General features: G+C 35.3%; 1 protein-coding gene and 1 long non-coding RNA gene across 15 annotated transcripts in view; one reads left to right on the top strand and one right to left on the bottom strand.

Moving 5' to 3' along the window:
* specc1 (sperm antigen with calponin homology and coiled-coil domains 1) overlaps positions 1-26,733 on the bottom strand; it is a 183,929-nt gene that overhangs the window by 152,299 nt on the left and 4,897 nt on the right. For 2 of the 14 annotated variants that reach the window (XM_087254400.1, XM_087254408.1), the window contains exon 2: positions 4,968-5,042. The exons of 8 other annotated variants lie outside the window; for them this stretch is intronic. The gene's annotated coding sequence lies outside the window, so the exon portion shown is untranslated. Of the gene's footprint in view, positions 1-4,967; positions 5,043-23,028; positions 23,162-23,348; positions 23,448-26,733 lie in introns of those variants that run through there. 4 more of the 14 variants (XM_087254402.1, XM_087254410.1, XM_087254401.1 and 1 more) reach the window with 2 other exon arrangements.
* On the top strand, positions 14,316-19,439 carry LOC147844477 (uncharacterized). The gene is made up of 3 exons (XR_015492126.1): positions 14,316-14,631; positions 14,972-16,575; positions 18,347-19,439. It is a non-coding gene; the product is annotated as an uncharacterized LOC147844477 (long non-coding RNA).

Here is a 26,733-nt window from a genome sequence, read left to right on the forward strand (position 1 = left end):
GCATCATGTTTTTAGTTACAGCTGTCTGTCATATAATGTAGGCCTATGGGTCTATAATTTTTACTAAAGAGGATATGTTATTTGAGCACCAAAACTATAGAAACTGTATTAGGTTTAAAAAAATTTAAAAAAATAAAAAAGAATAAAAAAAATCAGGATCAGATCTGTATCGGTCAATAGAATTTTGGTATCTGGATCGGATCGCTTCCAAAAAAATGGTATTGGTGCATCCCTAAATGGGGTATATGCCGAAGCATGCTAATAGGACTTTTAATTTGCCAGTAACCTGGGTTAAGCGCTTCCGCCGAATTGAATGCCAATGCAAAATCCGGTGCGTTTAAGGTCTGTTTTCTTTAAAAATCAGCGATCTCCACTAGCTGAGTGATATCCGATTTAAAGTGGGTCTCAGATTGTACAAGAAGCACTGCATTAAATTACATTTCCCCCGCCATGTCTTTATAATATGAGCATTTATTTTACCCCAGTATATTCAATGGAGCTTCTGCGTTAGGCTGCCGATTCTGACGGGCGCGTGCGAGTAAACAGCTTTTTGTCTCGTTTTACGCTTGAGCAACTAAATAAATGCTAAATTTTAATTAACTACATGTATTTTAATGACATTACAACATTGATGCTGTATAAGGAACCGTATAAAATGGAAAAAAGATCACAATAACAGGTCACCGGAAGTGTTTCAGCATGGGAACAGCACTAGCTCGGCATATACCCTATTGTAAATATATATTGCAACACCAAAAAAATCATTGAGATCATTACACGATAAGTCTATATGTTGATAATTGTGACAGGCCTACTATCATTATGCTAAATGTTAAATATGGGATCAGTCAGAGCCTGTTTTTAATAATCTACAAAAGATCTCATCCTACTTGCAGTGCGAGGATGATGATACAGGGGACCCAACTTCCTCTTCAAGATCTACTAAGGAAGAGAGAGAGAGGAAGCTCATAATGACTCAAGAGTTCTCAGTTTCAGATGTTAATGACACATGGACTCGAACCACAATTCAAACAGCTAACTGTTTATGTACTGGTCACTTTAAAACCTAAACCTCACATGGCCCATTTCAGCAAAATATATGCACTATTTCAGCAAAAAAAATATAACAAAAAATGCTTTGAGCATTACCATTTCTTTTGTCAATGTTAAGGGAGGCAAACTGAAATCCGTCTAGGTTGAGGTTCAGCTTGTTAGTCGTAAACCCCGTTGGCATGTTATCTCGGAGAGCCCAGTCATGGTTTGAGAGGATGTAGAAGCTAAATATCAGGCGGCTTCATCACATCCTCTAAACATTTTTCTGGCCTCAGCTAGAGTCTTAAAATAATCCAGCAGCATTTCAACAAAAGGAGACATGAAAAGGTGGCACAACAGTCCAGTTCCTTAAATGAAACATGTGGAGACATGAAACTAAAAAACAGAGAACTTGAAGAATCCGACCTAAAAAGCTGTTTTCACAAGTAATTGCCCCTTGCTCTCTCATACATAACCACATACATACACACACCCACCCACAAATATGTGTGCAAATCCTACCATTATAGCAGCAGTTCCTGTAACTACTTCTGCTTTGCCGTCAAGAAACAGAACAGAGAGGTAGGAAGAGAAATCAGGACAGAGATTAGGGCTTCTTGAAAAGATATTTACAAAATAAATATTGCTGAAGGCATTTTATGTTTTTAAATAGTCACAGTAGAGCACAAGCCCCACTGGCACAGCATTTACTTAGAGCGAGGTCTATTAATTGTGGGATCACATGGGCATCAAACCAGTCCCAGAGTCCCAGCTAAATCACAGTAAGCAGCTTTAAGCATCTACTATGCCTCTGTTGTTCACTGAGTGACTATGATCTGGACCCACAATCACTATGTTGTGCTGAAAAAGTCCGCTTTAACAGAAGAGCTAAAACAGACTTGCTGTTACTGTATTTGCAGTCCAGATATATTTGTCATCAGATCAAGTGCTGCTTTGATGACATTGTGCAGTCTAAAAGTTAGCATCACCCTTGTAAAAACATGTACACTACCGGTCAAAAGTTTAGGTTCAGTAGGTTTTTTAAATGTCTTAAAGTAAGCTTCTCCTGCTCACCAAGGCTGCATTTATTTCATCTAAAATACAGAACAAAGTGTAAAATTGTGAAATGTTACTGCACTATAAAATAACTGTTCATAAGTAGTTTACCATTTAATCATTTATACCAGTGATTTTACAGATGCATTTTTAGCTTTATTACTCCAGTCTTTAGTCACAAGATCCTTCAGAAATCACTCAAATAATAATTATCATTATTATTATTATTGTTAATATTATTATTATACTTATTAATGGTAATAGTAAGCAATAATGACTGGAATAATATTTTCTTTTAAAACTATATACAATAAGTAATAAATAAATATTTAATAAATAAGTATTTAACAATTTAACTTTTTTTTTTTAAATTAAGTAAATGATGAACAGAATCATTTACTTGAAACTGTCCCCAAACTTTTCACCGGTAATGTATGTGACAAACAAAACTGTGTGAATATTACACAAATACACATTATATTCATCATAGTAATATAAAAAATACTTTTTAAAATCAGGTATAAACATAGTAAAACATAAACTAGCTACCACAGTCACATGACTTCAAAAACACCATTATTAAACAAAACATTTCGGTCTGTGTTAAAAATTTGAACAAAAGCCATACTGAAAAACCTTCAAAGCACAGACAGAAAAAAATGTGCTACCAGTCATAAAACGTTTTTCCACTGAATGTTATAGTGCGATTCGGTTTGGTTCACTTTTGGGGGCTTTTTGACTGCGTTCTTTACCTAATACTTTTTTAGTATGACCTCAGCAATTGCCTAACAATTTGTACTATTACCAAGAAAGTTGATGTATACATACTTATAATTGCTAATTGGTTCAAAAGAATTGTGTATATATATATATATATATATATATATATATATATATATATATATATATATATATATATATGGTATAATATATGGTTGGTTCGCACAACTAAAGCGTTTTTATACCAAAGCAAGATCAAACACCTTATATGGCAGCATCGTGATCAGTTAAAGAGGTTCAAACTAGGGCTGCACGATATATCGTTCCAGCTTCGATATAGCAATGTGTGCATCCGCAATAGTCACATCGCAAAATATACAATGTTGAGTCTGAATTATAGTAGACCAGGAGCTACAAAATTGTATTTAATTAATATATTTTAATATGGACTTTATACAATTCACTTTCTTTTTTACATTTTTTTGTCTCGTTTCTAGTCCAAATATCTACATTTTAACGCAAAAACAAGATTAGACTGCCCAGAAAACCATCAAATAGTGCTATTCAAACTATTTTGTAAAACTGTAGTCATATCGCAGTATTTATCACAGAAAAATAAAATATCACAATATCAGATTTTTCCAATACCGAGCAGCCCAAGTCGAAACATTCCTTTCATTGGTAGCCGAGGAGCTGATTCTTCAGCTGGATGGAACGACACAGAATTAAAAAGTTTTCAGGAACTCAACGTAGTATAGGTGGCTAAATTATAACAATAATCCTCCGACTTTAAGCAGTACTAAACTGTAGTGGCAGTTCAAACAGAGTATATCAAAACCTGAAGAGGGCCGAACCAAGCCGAACTGTGCTGTACTGTGCAGTGGGAAAAGTGGCTATATACAGCCAGGAACTCTTAGCCAAAGATGATCGACTGTTTAATGTTTGGTGTGAAGCACCATTTGACTGATTCACTGATCATGTCAAACTCTGTCATTAAGTGCCTTAATGGTGGAAGGACTGAAATGTTAGGCAAGCTGTTTAAAAAAAAATAAAAAATTGGCCTGAAGTCTGGAGAACCTGACAAACCTTCTCTGTGAGTGTTTGGAATCTGTGAGTGTATGAAGGAAAGTGCCAAGACAAAGGCTTTACTAACTTTGTGCTTAGGTATTTGTGTGTAAGACTGTTTTTAGTTTCAAAATAAAATAACAGGAGTTTGCAGTAAAATGTTGGCTATGTGTGGCCACATCTCAGCATCTATCTTTGAGACTCAGCTAATGAGCAAAACATTTAAAGAGGACTTTATGAGCCATTATGAGAATTCTTTTTTACACTCAAGACAAATTTCTAAGATGATTAAGCCCAGATCATGCATACTTACAGCCCAGGATAAAGAGCAAAAAGAATAGGCTTTTAAATGGTGTTAGACAGGCCACAGCATGATATAGTGGCAATGTTTTTAAACAGCCTCCATGAGGTGGACAGAAAGCAAGGACCTTGGAAAGCAGTGGGGGAAAAACTGCTCTGATCAGCCAAGCTCGGGACACGGTCAAATCTAAATCAAAAAACACTTTTGGCCTCACTGTAGCTCAGAGTGAGTTATATACACACAAGCAAGTATTTAAATGCCATAAATTCCCTTGCGACCAAATAGAGGACACAACATCAGCTAAAAATAAGTTTAAATTGTGCTATACAGTGTGCAGTAGACCATGTTTTGTATAATCCCACATACAATATTTGTGAAAATAAAGCATTCATCTTGCTATGAGGCTCGTGGAGCTGCTCTTCAATGAATCGCTGTTCATCTGTGACATTTGTATTACACTCAACTGAATTAAACTACATTAAACTTTAACAGGGACATTTATACTAAACTAAACTGAGTCTGATTTAGTTTAACTACAACTACACCAGCAATCTATCACTATACTCTACTGCCTGCCTGACATGCTGGAATGTTCCCCAATATAAAATATATTATAGATTTTTATTCATCGTAAACTGTAGAACTGTAGAAATAAGGATACGTTTAATTGAATGTTTGTTATGTTTTACAGGAATCAATTAAATGGAATAAAATGTACGACCAATAGGATTGTGTGATAAATCGACATTAAATCAAAACCAGGATTTAACAATGCTGCGATTGTCATGCGCACCTTGTTAGAGGAAAAACTGCTCTGTATTCAGTAGTAAATCTCCTCCGAAGCCCAGAAGGTGCTCTCACATGGAAACTGTGAATACACCACAAAGAAAATACCACGGCAAATCAAAAAGAGAAATGAATTGCTTTTATAGATTTAACTTGACGAATAAACACACGACTATACACTGTAAAACCTAATAAGTTAACTGAAACTGTTTGAGGAAATCGATTGTGGCAAACCATTTAAGGGTGCTTTCACACCTAGACGTTTGTTTCGGAACCTGCCGTGTTTCACCCATTAGCGCGGTATATGTGAAACCAGCAATCATGCTTGGATCTGCGCCAAACAATCAGTCTGAATGAGGTGGTCTCAGCTCGATTGAAATGAACTCGGGAGCAGATCGATTGTAGTGAAAAAACAATTGGTCCATTTAGAAACTTAACATATATTGAGTCATTCATTCATTTTCTTTTTGGCTTAGTCCCTTAACTAATCTGGGGTGGCCACAGCGGAATGAACCGCCAACATATGCAGCATATGTTTTATGCAGCAGATGCCCTTACAGCAGCAACCCATCTCTGGGAAACACCCATGCAAACTCATTCACACTAATACCTGGAGGAAACCCACGCGAAGGCAAAGAGAACATGCAAACTCCACACAGAAACGCCAACTGACCCAGCCGATGCTCTAACCAGCGACCTTTTTGCTGTGAGGCAACAGAACTACCTACTAATCCACTGCGTCACCCTCTATATTGAGTCATGTACAAATATATTATTTGTGTTGAAAACGTAAAGCATTTGTAACTTAAACATTTTAAGTTCAGTTATCAAATCGCTATGAGTCAATTAAACTTATTATTTAATTAAGTCCCAACAACTATATAGCTACTCAATTGGTTTAGCACTGCTTCTAGCAATAGAATTAAGGTCACACAAAAGCTATAATGAATTCATTCATAACTCATTCCAGTTGAGTTCTGCTTCATATAATGTTCATGAGTTACCATAACACTTTTTAACTGAGTCAAAGTCACTCTGTGGAATCACCTCACAGATGTCTCACTTCTGTAAAGTAAACGCTGCTCCATCTGAAAGCAGGTACTGGCAATTACAGAACCAGCTTTACTGACTAAGGGTGTCACATCTGTAGTTTGCTTCATTTGGTCCGGAACAAGGGTAATAAATGATACATTGTTGCATCTTCTGCCGTCTTTGGGTCGTTTTCACACCACACTGCTGGCTTTGGTCCGAACCAGTTGAAACGAACCAAAATGCAGTCATCTGACAAAATCCACATCTCTCATAGGCCAGATGTTGTTGAACATATTTCCTAAACTGCTTATTGATTGGTCAGAATTCATCTGCGGGAAAATGCCAGTGCTCCCGCAGGTAAACAAAACCTTTTACTCTGGAGGGACGACTGCGCTGGCTGATTGTATCCCTGCTTTAGACAAACTATACATTACGAAAATGAAGCGCGGCCGTGGCTGGAAAACAGTGTTTAATGAATCGCTCGTCACTTCAGGAGGAGACGTGAATTAATTTAGCTAAACTGCGACATGATCATCTTGCGTAAATATTACCAACGATCCATCAGGTAATGTTTTCCCCTCTCTCTCTCTCTGTTGGTTCGAATTAAATAAGGCAGGTGTGAAAGCACCCTAAATGAACATCAAAATTGCCTTTGGCTAATCTTGTAGCCCTTACGACCAGGCTAATTTAAGCAGTTAGTTATTTCCTTTATCACAAATAACTATTGTAAATAGATGGAGTGAGCTAAAGCCATCAGAACATGGTGTAACAGTGTTAATAATGCAGAGGAGTGTGTTAGGCCTACAGCCAATACAGACAGTTTCTCTGGTATCGCCACCTGTTCTGTGATGGAAAGACAAACAGAGACAGAAAGTGAGTTTGTGGGCTGCAGACGACTGAGTCACTCTTTTCTAAATTTTAATACTGATAAAGACAGATTGATAGAGATGGGTAGCAAATTATGGCAATGGCTGGGTCTCAAAACAGCTCATTTTGCAGTAAATTCTGCTCCTCACAAACACAATCCCTGTGCATTTGAGTTTAGGTCACTTTAACAGGCACATGGGTCATCCATATTCCCATGAACATAACTTTTAGTTTCATTTTATTTTTGAACAAATTGCTATTTAGATAAAACAATTTTTGTCATTACCAGGCAGTCCCTATGAATTTTTAGTTTTAGGTTTGGCCCAAAAAAAAAAACATTGGACAAGAGCATTTTTTAATTCTGCTATTGAAAATATCATAAGCAAATAATATTCAGGACCCCAGGCCAGTGCACCTTAATTTGGACCTATTCAGAATTCGCTTGACAAATACATTTTACCAACATTTTTTAATGGTTTACAGTGGTAGCACAACAGTAACAATAGTATTGTGACAAAAATATAGTCATATAGAGTAGGTGTGCAATGGTTCATTCTATTCACGGTTCAGTATGTTTCACAGTTTTAGGGTGACGGTTTCAATACGGTACGGTTTGTGCTATGCTTAGAGAAAAAAATGCCTACAGAACAATTCAAGGGAAAATAAGCATATTTATTGGGTAACAAACACCTCACAATGCAACAGCATCACACATATGACTGTAGACTTGCATGTTTTTGCATTAATTAAATAAAAGTAGGGCACTTTGAAAATATTAGGTTATTAATATTTTTAATATTAATACATTTCTTACGAAAATAAAGAGAAAAGGCCTACATTTATCCTTTTTCTTTTTAACATTTCGACTCAACAGTCTCAACCTATTATGCAGATAATAATGTCAATACATTTTAATAATTGAGCACTTTTAAAGTATTGATTACTTCTGTTTATATTATGCTTGCATCACCAAGATAACAACACTTTTTTTTATTTATGATTTTTATATGATTTTATTATTCCAGAGAGCTCTGTTTCACTTTTCAGCATCATCGTAGTGGATGAAACTTAAGCAAAGAAAGAGCGTTCAATTGTTTTCTCTTAATTCAGCGGGAACAGTCAGTCAAGATGAAAATTGTTCTTAGCAAACAGCGGGTAAACAGAGTAAACAGCGAATAGCAGGAGTGATCGGGTGCAGAAGAACACCCAGCAGAAGCGAGACTGAAATAACAGATCAGTTTTATGACCTTGTCCGTATGGGACGCTTCCAGGTCTGGACATGAACCTCGATTAGCGACCACTGATCTAGGCTATCTTTGCAACAACAACACACACACAAAAACGGCATTCGTTTTTGGATCTGTCTGAATTTCTGTCTGAGTGTCTGTTGAAACTCTGACAGAAATGCGATGCGATTTGGCCTTACCTGCGCATTTGCGCTGTATCTCCTTCACTTTCCATGCTAAAACGCACAGAAACTCCACACGCACACACTGACGTGAGGAAACGTGATGTTAACAACAGATTTACATACTAAGAGGTAACTGGACAAGTCTTCACACGTGCAATGGATGTGAAAGGAAAATGGAAGCGTACTGGCGTAACTGCCAGTTATATGCAGATGACACGGTCATCTATGGCCGTACTCACACTAGGTACAGTTGCCTCGAACCGGGCCAAAGCACGCTTGTCCCCCCTCCCGTCTCCCCCGACGGCCTGCGCTCACACCATATCGGGGCTCGGCACGCTTACGTCATCGCTGCTGCTCTGTTCAGTGAAGCGCTCTCTATGGCAAGCCTTTTTAGCATTTTGTTCTGACTCATTAAATATATTTAGAGATATCTCTAATTTTATTTTGACTAGTCATAATTATAATTCCAGTACTCAGAATGACAATTAGAGATATCTGCAATTACAATTGTACTAGTACTAAATCAGATTGGAGATATCTGCAAATATATCATGACTAGTCATATTCCTCCATTGACTTCCATTGAAAAATATTTGCAGATATCTCTAAATGAGTTTTGATTAGTCACAATTGTAATTAGAGATATTATGCCACTATATAGAGATAATCAGCCACTAAACTGACAAAACGTAAAATACTTACGTTTCCTTGTTAGATCAGGCTGTATAGTAAGGCTGTTTTTACCACAATATTTACATTGCAATTTTAGTTAGAAGCCTGAATATTCCTGTGTGTGTGAACTTAAAATAAAAATTAAACTTCTCTGAATTAAGTCTACTTATTACCGAAGCGTTTGTCAGTATGCAGTTTAAATGAGGATGTGAACTATCAGACTGCATGTTGATTTAAGGAGTCCCTTCATTTCTGTTAGTGTTCTTAACATTTTCATTAAGGAGCAACAGTATTCCTAGTCTATAAAAAAGCTAGCCTTAATGTTAAATCCTTCCATAATCATGTCTATGAATCCCAAACTGTCATAAATGTGGAGCCATGAATAATTACACCAACACCTGAATGGTTTTATTCGCTTGAATTCTGCCATCCTATGATCCTTTACACACAGATGCAGTTGAACTAAAGCATCAAATGCAAACACACCAAGTATAAACCAACCAAACCCAGAGTAAATATCTCATTCAGTGTCTATTAGTCGACGAACAGCGAAGTCACCCACGCCTACATACTGCAATACAAAAGCTCCCATTGCGATATTAACACGCAACAATGCATAAACACAAGCTGAGGTCATGTGTAGTAGGCCATATTCATGTCTTTTAGATGACCCGAGACAATAAAGCACCTACGCACAAGACAGACAAGAGACTTTTATTTATGTTCTGTAGTACTCTACAAAACGGCTATAGTCCATTGAAACACATGGTGATTCCGGATGTGTCCCAATCCACAAACCTTCTGTCCTAAATCTGAAGCACAATTAGAATTAGTTCATATCAAATCACTGTGCGTTGAAAAAACTATGTCAAAGGTGCCCAAGTGGTGAGCTATTTCTGGTAGGTTTACAAAGTGCGTATACATGCCTTTCTTTTCAGCTAATACAGCTTGCGAAATCCTCAAGACGAAAAACATGTGATGTAAACACTTCTTCATGAAGACTTTAAGTTCAAAAAAAGCACTGAATTACAGTTCAAAGTCATTGCACCTGTTTTCAAAATATGAGCCTAACACGGTGAATAAAGTAATAATGAATCTTAAAGTAGAACAATATGATTTCAACTAGACATATGATGATAATGGGCTTTGTGGTTTACCACAGTTTTGAAAAGTCAAGGTTTGAAAAATAATCAAATTCCTAATGTTTTAGTTTTTTTTTTTTAGTTTACTTGTTTTTCACAACCATTTTATTGAGTGTTTTTAAGGCAACAGTATCTACAGCAGAAAAGGACCCTAACCCTCCAAATCAAAAGATACTGGTCAGTCCATGATGGGCATGGGCCGGTATAAGATTCTGATGGTATGATAACCTTAAATGAAAAAGTATCACAGTTTCGAGGTATTGTGATTACTGCTCTAAAATATATTCTTTTTAAATGTCTGGGTAAAAAAACAAAACTTCTTTCCCTTTTGAACACAGTATATTTCATTTTGAGAAACATTAAAAATATGTTGGAGCAGTAAACCTGTCGGTCTAAATGAATTATTGACTTCTGCTGTCTTCACTTGTTTAAAAAACAGATTTTTATTTTTACAATTTAAAGCAGCATATTTTCTGCTAGATATACTTTTGTAATAAAAAAACAAAAACAAAAAAATAAATAAATAAATTATACTCATACCTGAGGAACGGTATATCAGAAAACCTTGACGGTTTCAAAACCTTGACTTTTCCAAACGCAGTATACCTTGAAAACGGTTATTTTCCCATCCCTAGTCCATAATTCAAGAAACATCAGAAAAACAAATCGCTTATAAACCAACATCCAGCATGCTTTAGATCTGAACAGTGTAGTGACTTACTGAAAAAAGGTAAAGATGCCTTTTCAATTTGTTAAAAAAATCTGTGTTTTTAAAACTAATAAAAACAATGATTAATCAATGATTTTAAAGTCACGATTAAAATGATTTTTTGATTTTAAAGTCAATAATTTTAAACTACACAGCTTTAATTTTCTACACAGCACCTTATAACAATATATAATGCAATTCTTTCTAGATATAACTTGTATATCTAAAACAAATCTACAAATCATAACCCAGAGCTCTTTTGTTTAATTGCATCTCTGTCTAATGTTTGTCGTCTTTTTTCATATTTATTTTCGTGTTGTCACTTGTCAGTTTATGTACACTGGAAGTTTCTGTAGGCAAAACAAGATCCTTGTGTTTGTAAAGCACACTTGGCAATTAAACTGATTCTGAAGTCAATGCTTTATTTGAATTATTTAGCCTGGCATGTTTACCGTTTCAAAACATTTAAATTTTAAAATAAGAAAAATTGTAAAAATATACGTTCAAATGGGAAAAAGTTGTTGTTTTTTACCCAGACATTCATACTGGCTCATGCCTAATTTCAACAATGTAGCTTAAAGCCAACCCTGCACAGCAAAACAGAGTAGGGTCACATTCAGATACTACTGTATTGGTCAACTCTCAATCTCCTAAACATCATATGTATGAAATCTAGAGGTGTAAACCTAAACTGATCTCACGATTCGGTTACAATTATCATGCCATCGATTTGTTTCAATTCAAAATCTCGGTGCATCACAGTGCATTGACGAGGAATTTCATACATAATTAGATTTTTTCTGCACAACATAATTTTTTTTTTATTAAAATCTATAAATATATTAATATTTATATATCATTTGTAATTCAACTTTTGTCAGTTAATACAAGCAGTAAGATAAATGAACTGTACCTATAATGGGACCTGCCTCAAAGAATACACTCACAAACAGTTCAGGGGGTCAAATGTCTAAAGGAAGAGAGACGCAGAGAGTTTTACAGAATTTTTCCTAGAGATAGCAGCTCGTGTGCTGTGCCTTCTTCAGTATCAATGAAAGACTTTCCGCAAACTCACAAGCAGTTGAACTGTGCATAATTATCTACCTTTTAAGTAGTAGAAGCGTTTTATTTACTCGCCCTCGCCTCCTTCTCCATAGTATCCTGCACAGGAGATAAATGACGTCAATAGGTAATAACGGGTTATGATCTATGACTGAACCAATATTGAATTGTGCCCATCTGCATCGCAGTGCACTGAAGAAACGATTAATTTTGACGCCCCTAATAAAATCAGTATGAGATAAATCCACTGGTTTAGAACATCCCCTTAACATAGTTTCACTTCACTGTCTGACAAAAAAAAAAAAAAAAAAAAGTTTCATTATTTCTTACTGCTGATTTGACATAAATGGTTCACCACAGGACAAACTCTGCAAGTCTGGACAACATCTGCATCTTATTTCAGCAGCTGTGGTTTAGGTCCCTTTTATTTAGACCCACCTTTAACTGAAAAGCCTGTATTCTACTTCAAAAGTCAGCAAACTGGGTCTGAAAAGGGAAAACTTTTTAGTGGTAGGCTAATTTTTACAAACAACAGATGTGCCTTGATTTCTGAGCCAATGGCTGTATTCCAGCCTAACAACCTATGTAGAGACAGATAGCAGGCGTGCACCAAATACTGTTAATCAGACGTGTTATATAGGTAGGTACAGTTGAAGTCAGAATATAAAGGCTTAACTAGGTTAATTAGGTTAACTAGGTAGGTTAGGGTAATTAGGGAAGTTAATTATAATGATGGTTTGTTCTGTAGACTATCGAACAAAAAATTGCCTAAAGGGGCTAATAATATTGACCTTAAAATAGTTTTTAAAAAAATAAAAACTGCTTTTATTTTAATTGAAATAAAACAAATAAGAGATTCTCCAGAAGAAAAAAATATAATCAGACAAGACATACTGTGAAAGTTTCTTTGCTCTGTTAAACATCATTTGGGAAATATATTTAAAAAAGAGAAAAAAAATTCCAATGGGGCGAATAATTCTGACTTCAACTGTATACTGACAGCCCATGAATTTACATAAAAGTGCTTTTAACTTTTAGACTGGTATAAAGTAGTTAAATCTAGTATATAAAGTAGTAAAAATTAGTCCAGTCACACTTTATTGTTTTAAGATTGAGTTGAAACACTTATGCAATCTTAATTCTAATTTACAATGATTTGCTTATGTTCATTAAAACTTTGAAGACCACATCACACATCTAAATGCATTTGACCCAGAGAGAACAGTCGTTGTTTGATTATGAAACAGCTTCAGTTTTTGGTATTTTTAACCTACATTATTATTATTCTTCTGTATATTATTCAAACTGTCACAGAAGAACTGGGAATACAGTTTATTTATGGGATTAGAGATGCAACAATTTGTAGATTTTGGTTGTATGATTATAGTCTGAGGAATAATCATGCATGGTGTCCGCTACATTCATTCTTCCATGGCGGGGCGCCACGCCAAAATTCATCCCGCCACGGCTACATTACAGCTTCTCATTCAAAACATTTTATTTTTTTCAATAGCGGGTTATAATCGCACCAAAACGTATTAAAAGGTAAGTGAATTATAACAGCGCAAACTTTTCTGTAACCGTAGTAGTGCTGTGCGTCATTTGTTTAACCCTTTAAGGTGACGTGCTGACTGACTGACTGGCTGGCTGACAGGTGCATGATGCGTGAGGCCAGCAAACATGACGTATAGCCATTTTACTTTACTTCAGGACACATTAATATGGCTCTGTAGGTTTATTAAACACATTCATAAATATTCCCAGCAAATCTAATAAATGTTGGAGACATACTTGTTACATAAACGCACTAAATCACATTTCAGCAGCGTTTATTTGAGAGAGCACAAGAAGATCTGCGCACTCTAGAAGCGGCTTATATTTGAGGGGGCGTGCAAGAAGTTTTGTGCACGAGCAGAGGAAATCAGCACGCAAGCAAAGAGATCTGCATGCTGTTGGCTATTACATTGATGCGATCTCGACTTCTATACTGCGCTCACAACATTTGTCATTGATATAACGGAACAGGTAGTTGGTAGATCTGTGTAAAAAAGGCCTGCCGCCACAGCTGGAAAAAATCCTAGAGGAAACACCGATCATGGTTTCATAATTATCATGATTATTATGCATGTCAAATTACTTGTGATCAACTATATTATAAACTTGTTTGGTGTTTTCATTTTGTATTTTTTTCTCTTTGGTGTAGAAACATGTATATTCCATACAAAGTAGGAAGCTAAATGCTCAGTTCTTATCACGTGACTCACATTGTGCTTGCACCATTCTTTTAACTCGGTGCACCTGATAAGCGCGAGCGCATCTTGCACATCCCTCCCAATATGCTCACAAGAAAAGAAATAACAAACTTGCGCACACAAAAGATGAAACATGTAAACAGCCCTTAGTTAACAGCCTCAGCCATAGTTAATCAAGTGTGCGAGGGTATTAGCTGTGGTGTATAAGCTTGGAACTTTAGACTAGCGCACAGTTGGCATAATTTTGTTTAGTTGCAGGGGTTTTGTTCCGTGCAGAAATGCAGTGTTGAGAAGCCTTTACGATTAATATGGACAAATTAAAGTGCGGAAACCGGTTAATTGTTACAGTAAGATATAAACTCCGTTGTTAAAATTCAAGTTGCAGCATTACCACTATTAATACTGAACTGAATACACCAAAGAGGGCAAAAGCAACCATTTCAAATGTGTTTATCACAAAATAATTATAAAAGACTCTTGGAAAATGCTGCTTCATCCAGTAATGAAACATGTGAAGTCTTTGAGTGAGCTATTGAATATTTTTTTAATAGATTAGCAAATATATGTGTAATAAATTTTTTTGATTTTGAATTAAACTAAAACAATTGTGACCATGTTACCAGGTGACCTTAAACCAAATTTAAATGAGACCCAACAACACTCCAGGCACCTACAGTATCTCCCTAATGTATCTGGAAGTACTTATTAGTGTCTGATTAAATTATTTAGTAATTTATTATTTCAGCTGCCTTGGCTTGAAATGAAATCCAAACGTGGATGGTCATAGGCGAGTTCAAGCCAATGAGATTGAATAATTGTAGCAACTCAATTCTAAGACCTCCTCGCTTTCTCTTTGTCTGTGAGAAAAAATGATTGTGCTCTCACTTACAGTATACATTTTAAACTCCAACTAAATGTGCAGCCATTGAAATCAAGAGAAGAATAAAGCTTTGGAAGGATGCAGAAGAAAACTCTCAAACGCTTAGAGTGTTCAAGCACAGATGAGTAAAAATAGATCTGTGCTATACTTATTCTTAGCCTTTAACTTCAACACTGACAAGCGAAATCTAACTATTAGCAATTGCAAATCATTTAGACACCTAAATCCAGAACTAGTTGCATATTCAAGTGATTTACTTGCTATATAGAGTGTTGTCTACAGTGAAGAATAATACTGGAGTACAAAGTAAAGACACCAAATACTGATAGTGAAAAGAAAATGATATGAGCTGACTTCAAAGTCCAGTAACAGCTAGATATCAGAGTAAGAGTGTGGATTTAAACGCGTTTATTGATTTAAGTTGCTTGATATTTCAAACTAGTATTTCCTCACAGCTTACTTAAAATAGCTTACTTTCACATTTCCAGATGAGTGAATGTGTCAAAACTGAATTCAGACAGTAACATTTAAAACACTTAAACAGATTTATGTGATGCCGTCTGACATTCAAAGTGCTTTCATTGAGCTCTAATGGTCTGTATTATCACTGTTATTGACCTCAGCTGAAAATACACACACACACATAGCCAAGATTACTTGTGTGTCCCTCCACGTCAGTAAACTAACATCTGTAGAGCACATGGGAACAATAAAAGTGTTGGCCCTTAAAGTGCCAAGTCATAAGTTTAGAATCAGAAAGGCAGGACAGGAAGTTATCATTTCCAGCTAAAGAGTTCTCCACTGTTGTGAGACAGCTTTCCCACAATTCCCTCTGCTCTAGACTTATGTATTACGAGGAATAAAAACTTGGGACTAAACAATATACACTTCCTGACAAAAGTATTGTTGTCAATTCCAGTTGTAGGAGCAACAAACAATAACCTGACATCTAGTTGATCATCTTAAAAAGAGACAGAAGGTCGATTTTTCTGATGAATTATCTGTTGAACTGCATCCTAATCATCACAAATACAGATGGACCCGAGATTTTCACAGAATTCAGTCAAGTTTGGTAAAGGGAAAATCATGGTTTGGGGTAACATTCAGTAAGGAGGTGTGTGAGAGATCAGCAAGAGATCAAGACATTTGTGCTGCCATTACAAACCACAGGAGAGGGCAAATTCATCAGCAGGATAGGGCTCCTCATATGTCAGCCTCCACATCAAAGTTCCTAAAGCAAAGAACGTGCTCCAGGATTGGCCATCCTAGTCACCAGATATGAACATTATTGAGTATGTCTGGGGTAAAATGAAGGAGGAGGCATTAAATATTTTTAACTCTTTGAAATTGCTCCTTTTTAGGTTTTGATCCTAATTGTTCCATTTTGGTCACTTTAAATTCAAATGAGATTGTGCACCTAGCCCTTTTTTCAAAAGAGGGTGGAGCTACAAATGACTGAGTCAGCATAGTGGCAGATTCAAAAACAAGACTAAAGTCCTATGCTAAAAAGGGAGAGATCTTCAGTAATAGGCTATCTTTTTTACCATTACAAGCTAGTTATATTCACACACTGTTTCCACACAACTGTGTTTAAACTAGGCTTGGGCGGTATCCAAATTTTGATACCGTCAAACCGCCTCCATATTTTACCCCGGTATCCGGTATTACCGGCGTAATAAAAAAAATTATGACATAAGGCTCAGACAGCGTCACCTAACTGTTGGCTTAAGCCTAAACCATTCAGAAACTGAATACATTCTATGCAACCTTAGGCTCGCGGTCAGAGAGAGAGAGAGAGAGAAAGAGAGAGAGAGAGAGAGAGAGAGAGAGAGAGAGAGAGAGCGTAAAGCGACGCACAGCACCTCTCTCTCTCTCTCTCTCTCTTTTACACACACACGCACACACACATCTCTCCCGCGATTTATTTTAGAAATTTACTCCCACACCATAAGAAATCTGGCCGGCTCCCGCGGAACAGCAGCGGGAATGCAGAGCTGTAATCGGGCAATAAAAATTATACCCGATAGGTCCCGAGTCCGACAGGTACATTTTGATTGACAGCTTTATACAGCGCGAACCCGTTCACAGCCCGACATTAAAATGTGCTCATGCACACAGCTCTAATGCATTTTTTTCAAGAATGAGTCATTTATATGTTTTAACATCTTTTATTCGTAACAAGCGTAGACTATAGGCCACTTGAAAGTTGGAACAAAGAAATAAAATAAGTCCTACAGCTGTAACATCGTAACATCTCAGCACTCTATAGGTCTAGGTACATGCACTTAGCCTTTAAATTAGCCTACACACCAATAAAAAGAAATCTTGCTTAACAAATCAAATTAAAATAAACTCTAAATGACGACGGGTATTTTGGCAATAACGAAATTAAGATAAAGGCTCTGCAAGTTGTTTCTCCACTTCTCTTCACAATCTGGCATTAGGGCGGCGGTGAAGCTGAATAGTAAAAGAATAATGCCACCATTAGCCTGTATACTCTGTCTACATTATGATTATATGGTTTAATTAATATTTATTTATAATTTAAAAACCCTTTACGCACCAAGATTAGGCTACGTGTGTTTGTGGAGGAACATTATTAAATCCACTGCCTTTAGCGCAGTCTCTCACTCATGGTGCGTCCAGCAGCTGAACACCCTTTCCTGCGGTCCAGGTCGAGATGCAGAGTTCTGATCTGGCTGATTTTGCAAGTTTTGGGTTGGATTGTTTTTTCATCTTCTACCAGTCAGGAACATGCATTTAAATTTCCATGACAGCAGTTTCACTTTAGCGAATGGCCTCTTCTTTTTACCTGTCAGCTTGCGGTTTAGGGCTTTACCGTAATACGCAGTGTATGAGCGACCGCGAAATACCTGCGGCTGGAATAACCGCTCCTTATGAGCTAGTGACTGGCTTGACCGCCGTAATAATTCGCTTTTTTACTACTTCGTCATCATTTGTTTCACCTTTGCAGGGATGGATTTTAATGCAGGGATTTGGATTTTTTCGGGTCTCGCCGGGTTCGGGCATAGATCTTCAGCTCTAATGCAGACCTCTCGTTCATATTAACCACGTCTCCCTTCTGTTCAGTCGAAACTCCCAAACTGCAGGACACTTTGAAGCGCGACACGTCACGTCACCTCTCCCCCTCTCCCTCTCCCCCTCTCTCCCTTCCTCTCCCTCTTCCTCTATCTCTCTCCTCCACACTGTCCCGTGATGACAACCACACATACGTTTTTGTAGGCATTAAATAAAGGATATATAATATTTTATGACGGTATAACGGTATTGAAACTGACACCGTTGCTATTTTTAGATCCCGTGGTATACCATAATACCGTAATACCGCCCAAGCCTAGTTTAAACCCCTTATAAAACTTATTTTTGCATAATAGGTCCCCTTTAAGCAAGTAAACAGCTGAATATTCAGTCAGATGGAGATGCAAATGTACTATATGTTGTAAAAAAAGATGCTCTCTTAACCCTAAAGCAACACTTTTACTACTGCGGCCTTTCTAAACTAAAGGTGCTTGGTTTAAAATGTTTATCAGTATAGTTTAGCATTGTCTCACATAATGCAGGCAATTAACAAATTTGAAAATTCAATATACATCTTGGTCCAAATCATTAATCCATTTGTAAAAAATTTAGGTATGGTGAATTTTATGAAAATGACTCATTACAGGTTTATTAAAAACATTAAACAATAAAAGGATTTAAAAATGTGTAAACTTATGGTACTGTTAAATTATTAAAGAAAAAAATAAATCATAAAAAACATTAAACAATAGAGATACTAAACAGTTTAGAATGGGTTACGGGATTGGGTTTAGGTGGCACCATATGAAAAAATGGCATATAGATTACTTGATAAATGAGATGTTTATCAGAGAATATGGGGAAATTATTTGCCATTTTTGGAGGATGCATAAGGTCACTGTGGTGGGATGCAGTGTAATTATCTTATTTTATTTATGTATGTATTATTATTATTATTGTGTTTCTTACTATTATTATTTTCTGTATGCATGCTTTTTTTATTTATTGAGTTTATAGTACGTCTCTGTATTTGATAAATTTATGATAGCAAAAGCTAATTACTGTAACTGCTGCTGTTGGGGAGGGGAGGGAAATGGGGTGTTAAAAGGATGTTAAAATGTTTTAACTGATGGTACTGTTAAATTACTGAAGCAAAAATAACAATTTGAATATAAAAAGATACTAAACAGTTTAAGTAAACATATAATATAGTGGATATACAATATTTACCAAAATGTTTCTCTCAAAATATTTTCTAGTTCAATAGACTATTGCGCAATGGTTTCCTCAGAAATAGAAAATATCTGTTGACATTGTTTACAAGCTCTTTTACGTTGTAAACAATGCTGTTAGCTGTTATTCATTCATTTTCTTTTCGGCTTAGTCCCTTTATTAATCTGGGATCGCCACAGCGGAATAAACCGCCAACTTATCCAGTATATGTTTTATGCAGCGGATGCCCTTCCAGCTGCAATCCATCTCTGGGAAACATACATACACACTCATACACTACGGACAATTTAGCCAACCCAATTCACCTGTACCACATGTCTTTGTACTGTGGGGGAAAGCGGAGCACCTGGAAAAAAACTCACGCGAACGTAGGGAGAACATGCAAACTCCACACAGAAACGCCTGGAACCAGCGACCTTCTTGCTGTGAGGCAACAGCACTACTGCCTGTCTATTTCATAATATAAATAATAGTAGATGAAAAGACGATAGGTTCACACATGCATTGTGCTACAGTAAAGACTTGATTATACGATTTATGAATCACATTTTTAAAAAAATAATAATTCTGCCAACCCATTTCTAGCGAACATTATTATAATTCTCCAATATTAAAATTCTACAATACACACACACTAAATTTCAGGCTCGGGAAAGAAAAAAAATAATAAATAAAAAAATAAAAAAATAAGGAAACAAAGATTTATTAATAAAACATTCAGCTGAATATCCCTGACAAGGCACAAGACAAAAAGGAGGATAACAGTCCCTCTGGCCATAACTCAGAAAAGGACACAGAATGCTCAAGGTTAATCACTACCTTACGACATTTCCTTATTATAGTGTCATAAAAAACATCACTTATTAACTAAAGATAATTCTATGTAGCTATTCAATGAATGATACATATGTCCTTGAGATACTGTAGAGTGTAATCCTCAATTATTATCCAAAAGAATGAGCGCGAAGATGAAAGAGAGAGCAGAAAAGAGAGAGAGTGGCTACTGAATGAAAATGCTCATGGTTCTCAGAGATCTGCAGTCCCCATGGAGCACAACTTCCTGTATGAGTGCTGTCAAAGCTCTGGATGAGTCAACACTCCACAGCTTACATTAGAGCTTCTTCTGAAACATTAACCTCATCTGACCTATAGGCATAGATAGATGTCAAAAGGTTTCCCAGACATCTCAAATGTCAGTGAATGCTGTTTTCTTACTACAAATTATGTGGATGCATAAATTACATTCAAAAGTGTATGAAAACAACCAATTAATATAGTGTGTATATATATATATATATATATATATATATACATATATATATATATACATATATATATATATATATATATACATATATATATATATATATATATATATATATACATATATATACATATATATATATATATATATATATATATATATATACATATACATATATATATATATATATATATATATATATACATATACATATACATATATATATATATATATATATATATATATATATACTATATTAATTGGCTAATAATTAACTATATTAAATATAAATTTATATTTAAATTTATATATATATATATATATATATATATATATATATATATATATATATATATATATACTATATTAATTATATACTATTTTGTATAATATATACAAAATAGTATATAATAAAGTTTTTTCTGTTATGTTCAGTAAACCATATATTTAATTCAATTACATCTAATTTATTAATCAAACTTTTGTTTTTGTTTTGAGGGATTTTGAGTGGTTTTAATGACATTTGTGATATTAAATAAACGGTGACAGGTTTGTATTCCTGCCCCAACTAATAGATGACCATGAAAGACTGCACATATTTTTTATTTTGCTCTTTAACTTCCATGTGCGAGTCAGTGTATGATAAATTACAAACTATGCATCTAGTTTTATGGAGAGCTACAGTTTAAATGTCTATTTTACAAGAAACACTTACTTACTGTTGGAGCTCTAGACCGGATTCAAACCACTAAATTAATATTACAAAAAAAACATGCATTCACAATGGTATGAACCATTATAGGGGTGGTCAAATGTATATTTTGGTTATCTATTATTTTATTTTTAATGTTATTTAAGATTCAGATCAGTGCAATCTGTTTCTTAACTATTAAAAGGTAGACCCCCCCATACATCTTGTTTTGATGTTCTTCAGGGGGGATCAAGCAATAATTAGGGAGGTCAGACCCCCTGTATTTTGCACCCTGTGTATTACTTAATAAGAAAATGATACTTTCTGCTTGACGGACTCGTAGATAAATCACGTTATACTCTTAGTCATAGTTATACGTGCCAATGCAAATCTTCTTATTGTGATCAAAAACAACTGTCAGTACTAAAGACATAGGGTGAGACACTGAAAAGGTGTGGATGCAGTTATTTGTGCGACTGACCTTAATGCATGTGCATTTGTTACAAAAGTTATATTTCATAAGCTACGTTTCCATCTAAAAATGGTAATTAATTTTATGCGCAAAATTGGAATTTAGCATAAATATTTTTATTTGGCGCCAGTTAATCAGGAAGTGATAATTTTGTTCGCTTTGACTCGGATGGAAACGCTGCTTTATTCGCACGTCTTTTATGCGATAAACCAGTTTTGCGCATAAAGTTCATTCGCATTTTTGGATGCAAACATAGCTAATGACTATTCAATGAATTAGCCATCTAAATGAATCAGTGGTTCACTCAGTATTAAATCACAAAAGCCATCTAAATTAATTAATGGTTCACTCAGTATTAAATCACTTTCCACCAAGTTGGGTGGTTTAATTCAAAATTTAAAACTGTAAAAACTTTAACAAGTTTTTGTCCATTTCTGACTGAACTTTAAGTTTAAATAATCCAGCATTTCTTATAATGCATGTAAATGCGTTTAAGCTATATAGGTTCAATAAACTATCTTTGTAAATGCATCTAAATCGTACTTCAACTGCTTCCATTTCCTCTGCTGTGGATGACGAATTTTGCTCATTAGGTTTTATTTCACTAGTAACAAACCCTGTAGTCTCTTATTAGGCAATATTAACTGGATTAATTTAGTTAAAATAAACTCATTTAAAAGATGATTCACACATTTAAAAAAGAAATAGATTTTTACATAAGCAGAAAAAATGGTTTTGAAATTATTTTAAGGGGACAAAACACACTTATCTCAAGGTAAAAGCAGATGAAAAATACAAAATAAATTATATTTATAACACATTCCTTTTTTCTTTCCGGAAAGTAAGTCCTTCTTACCATTAGTTTACTACTACCTATAACATTTGATATGTATTTCTCATCTGCTGTGCTTTCCGAGAATATAACCAGAATAATTATTCATCTGAACTATAATGCCTCAAAAAGTGTTTAAAATAAACTAAAAGCGGAGTTTACAAATTAAAGTACCGCTGTCCTCAAGTGTCAACAAACTTCAAAACCTTAGACCGGTTGTCCAAAATGAACTGTGGTTTTTCACCACCCGATGTAGCTACAGCATTCCACGCAGTTACCCGGGCTGACTGAGATTTACACAGTAAGTATGCAGCCCATTTCCTCCACACATTCCTGTCGTCTGAATGCAGACCCGCCAATTGCACTTCGGTACATTTCCAGATATTCAGCTTTGGACCACATCTGTCTGTCCTTCTAAAAGCCTTAATTCAGGCGTAAATGAACTACAACACAAACTGTCGATATCCTAATCACCATCATCAAAGCTAATTGATTAATAGGGTTAGTTACCTTTGATCCGAACTCCTCTGCTGAGTGGAAGAACTATTTCCAAATGCGAAATGATCGAATGAGCAATATCAACAACGCTGTAGGAAAACACAGCTCCATCTGCCAACTCACAGAACTCAGAAAAGGCTGGTGCGACAATCACTGTCACTGACAGGCAAAGGGTGTGTATTTGCGTGCTTGAAAAAATGCAAACCATCCACAGCAAAGAAGTATCAATGACAGCATCAGAGGTGTTCACGTCATAATCACCACGTGGGAAGAGCATTCTAATAAAATGCCTGAGAGTAGAAACCATAATTAAAAAGACTCATTTAAAATACCTCAGAATCAACTTCTAGGGTTTCACGCATACAGTGTCAATTCAGAGATGAAGATAAACCGGAGCATGTCCTTTCAGCCTGCCGTCTGTGTGTACAATTATAGTCCCAGCCCTCAGTCCTCCTGAGGACTGCTAAACTAATCCACCCACAAACCAAACAGCAGCCGCAGAACAAGTGAGAGAGGAAAAATACGATCAGACGACTGAATGGCTGTCTGTAAACAGGTCGTGAATTAAATGGGTGTCTTGCTCCGAAGTCAAAACAGGTTTTCAGAGAAGTCTAACATGGTGTCCTAACCAGGAGTGGCACTGACGAAGATTCCAGCGGCAAAACAATTAGTGTGTGACAGTGAATGTATCGATGACGTGACAATCAATCACAAAATCCAACCCAACAATTTAGTTCTGTCAGTAAATGTAGCTAAGCAAAATCGTTAATTATATTCTCTAACAGACCAAAACAAGAGAGCATCTGTTAGATCTTCATATCTGACAGGATAATTCATGATTCATTGGTTTAATTTCAGGCATTTTATTAGTCAGATCTCTTGAGGAAAGCTGAAAGCCCTGATGTCATTAGCAGGTATTGGTGAAGTGTCACAGTTTCCCTGACAACTCTTCATATCTGATATTGGCAAGGCCACATCGTATGTGGCGACAGATTATGCATAGCTTATGTGCATGCAAATCATTAGTACACTACTATAAATTAGGGCTGAAAGATAATGGAATATCTGTAGCTCTGTCACAATAATCAATATATCGACTTTCCGCACAACACATGAACATGACCTCAATTATTTTTGGTGATGCATTATATAATGCACATACATAAAAAAACAATGTAAGCAACATTTTAGCTGATCGCGCAGCCTGTCAATACATCCAATCTCTATTGGAGGTGTTAGTGACATTATGGTTAAATAAAAGCACTACTGTAAAGTAGTGTAGTATATAGTCTAAAATGACTTTGTTAAATATGTAACTTTTTTCATAGCTCTTGTTAACTTGACATTCACTATTATTCTTTGTTCAGGATATGTTTTCATATTCTTACTCCACTTACACTGTTAAAAATAAATCTCCCTGCCTTTAAATTAAATTTTAGTTGAATCAAATGAACTTTTCTAGTCATCTCAACTAGTCAAAATGACAAAAAAAAATATTACAAAATTACATTTTTTTTTAAACATGATTAACTTAAATTAAATTAATGTAAAAGCATTTATTGTCATTACTTTGTTGGATTGTCACAATAGTGAAATTCGGCACCAATCGATACTGAAATTTTAAAACCCACTTCCCGCTAACATCTGAGGGCTGTTGAGCATGTTCTTAAACAACGCTGATTTGCCATTGTGTGCACGTGGTCAACAGAGTACTGTGATTGGTCGTGAAGGCAATTAATTCACCAATCTCACCGCTGTTTACTGAAAGTAACCATAGATACAGGGACACTGGAGCGGTTTAAAGCTGCGATTCATCAGCAGATTGCTTGAATGTCAGCTTATATATCGCCCATGTATCTGTGTTTGTGCATGTAATTGTTAGTGGGAAATGGACGTTTTTAAAATTTCAGTATCGATGGGTAATGAATTCCAGTATCGAGAGAAACCTATACTACTTGTCATAATTTTTTACAGTGTAATTATTAAATTATCAAAATAACTATAATTTTACAAAATATTCTTAGGAATAAAATGTAATGTGTTCTTTGAAAGGCTGTACTTGCCATTATACTATTGTCATTTTGCCATTATATAATAAGTGTCACAAAATAGTCCTTAAAATAAATAAATAAAATAAAAAAGGAATAAATAAAAGAAATCTGGTGCAATATATCATAAAAATAAATTGTGACAGGCCTAAATATGTTTTTTCTATTACATATTGCAAATAAAAGATACAGTAATTAATGTATGTATCATCTGAAGATAAGACTTCAGTTTTACTTATAGGCTCAGATTCGAAATTGTAGAGATTGCAGAGCATCCCTGTCACTAAAATAACTGCACTGAATGATTTCTCCTCTAATAGTCTCATTGATTAGAGCGCAGAGCGGAGACCCAGTGTGGTGCTATGGCTGCTGTGTAAGCAACATCCCTTCTGTTTGTAATTAGGTTTTACTTTACTCTCACTTAAAAGGATAGTTAGCCTGAAAATGAATTTTCAGTCATCATTTATTTACCCTCCACTTGTTCCAATGCTATTCTTTATTCTGTTAAAAAAAAAAAAAAATTGAAGAATATTGTAAATGGGTTGCCATTGACTTATAGTATTTTTTTAAATATAGTTGTACAAATTTACTTTTTTACTTTATTCTATTGCAGACAATACAACAAACATTATTTAATGCGTCATCTTTTTTTCATTACTTTTCCATTCATTTTCACAACATTTAAAAGATGGTTAGGGACTGAAGACACCAAGTGATAAAGTGTTTCAGGTGTATTTTTTTCCCATTATTCCTGCAAACAAGTATTGAGATGGGCAACACTACGGGGTCTTCATTGTAGCATTTTGTGCATCATAATAAGTCAACATTCACTATCGGAGACAGTTCGGGACTGGAGACAGGCCAGACAAGTATCTGTACACTCTTCATCAGCCAGGCCTTAGTACTTAATTGAAATATAACTATGCGTTTAATGGTTAAATCCATTCTTTAAAATATCACCTTTTGTTTTTGACAGAAGAAAAAAACTAATAAAAAATCATTATTGGGTGAACTTTCCCTTTAAATCAACCACAATGCAACATACAGTACAATAAGAACTAAGTGCTCATAAATCACTCTATACAAAAGCCAAATCATACATCAAAACCTTTTCATTTATATTTACATTTACATTTTTGGTCATCAAATGATGTGCTCAGCAGAAGAAACTCATTCCAATTTGGAATGACATGATGGTGAGCAAAATGGCTGTTTTATCTCTGGGATAAACCCTCTAAGTCAAGCCACTAATCCCATCTTTTGATTTATTACTATTACAGACACACACTCACAGACTGTAACTACACACATCCACTCCCAAGCATCTTACACAGCTGGAAATGACCTTCCTTCTCCAGAGGCCAGAGACTATTTATAGCAATTTCAGTTCATCGATGAGCATGTGCTTTCGTCTTGGCAATGATAATGATTATCATGTGACCAAGAAACTGGAAAGAATGAGGTCAATGCTTCTCAATTTTTTTAATTATATATTTTTATGGGAAGCACTAGTTCATATCAATGTAATAATTACATTACGATTGGAATACTGACTTTTTTTTATATATATAAATGAGACCTTTTTGACTTTCTAAGTTGCCAAAAAGCTATAAATGTATAGTAATGTAAATGTCTTTCAATTTACAATTTCAATTCTTACAATATACTA

Source organism: Danio rerio, chromosome 5 (genome assembly GCF_052040795.2).
Source record: "Danio rerio strain M-AB ecotype USA chromosome 5, GRCz13ab, whole genome shotgun sequence".
Classification (NCBI taxonomy): Eukaryota; Metazoa; Chordata; class Actinopteri; order Cypriniformes; family Danionidae; genus Danio; species Danio rerio.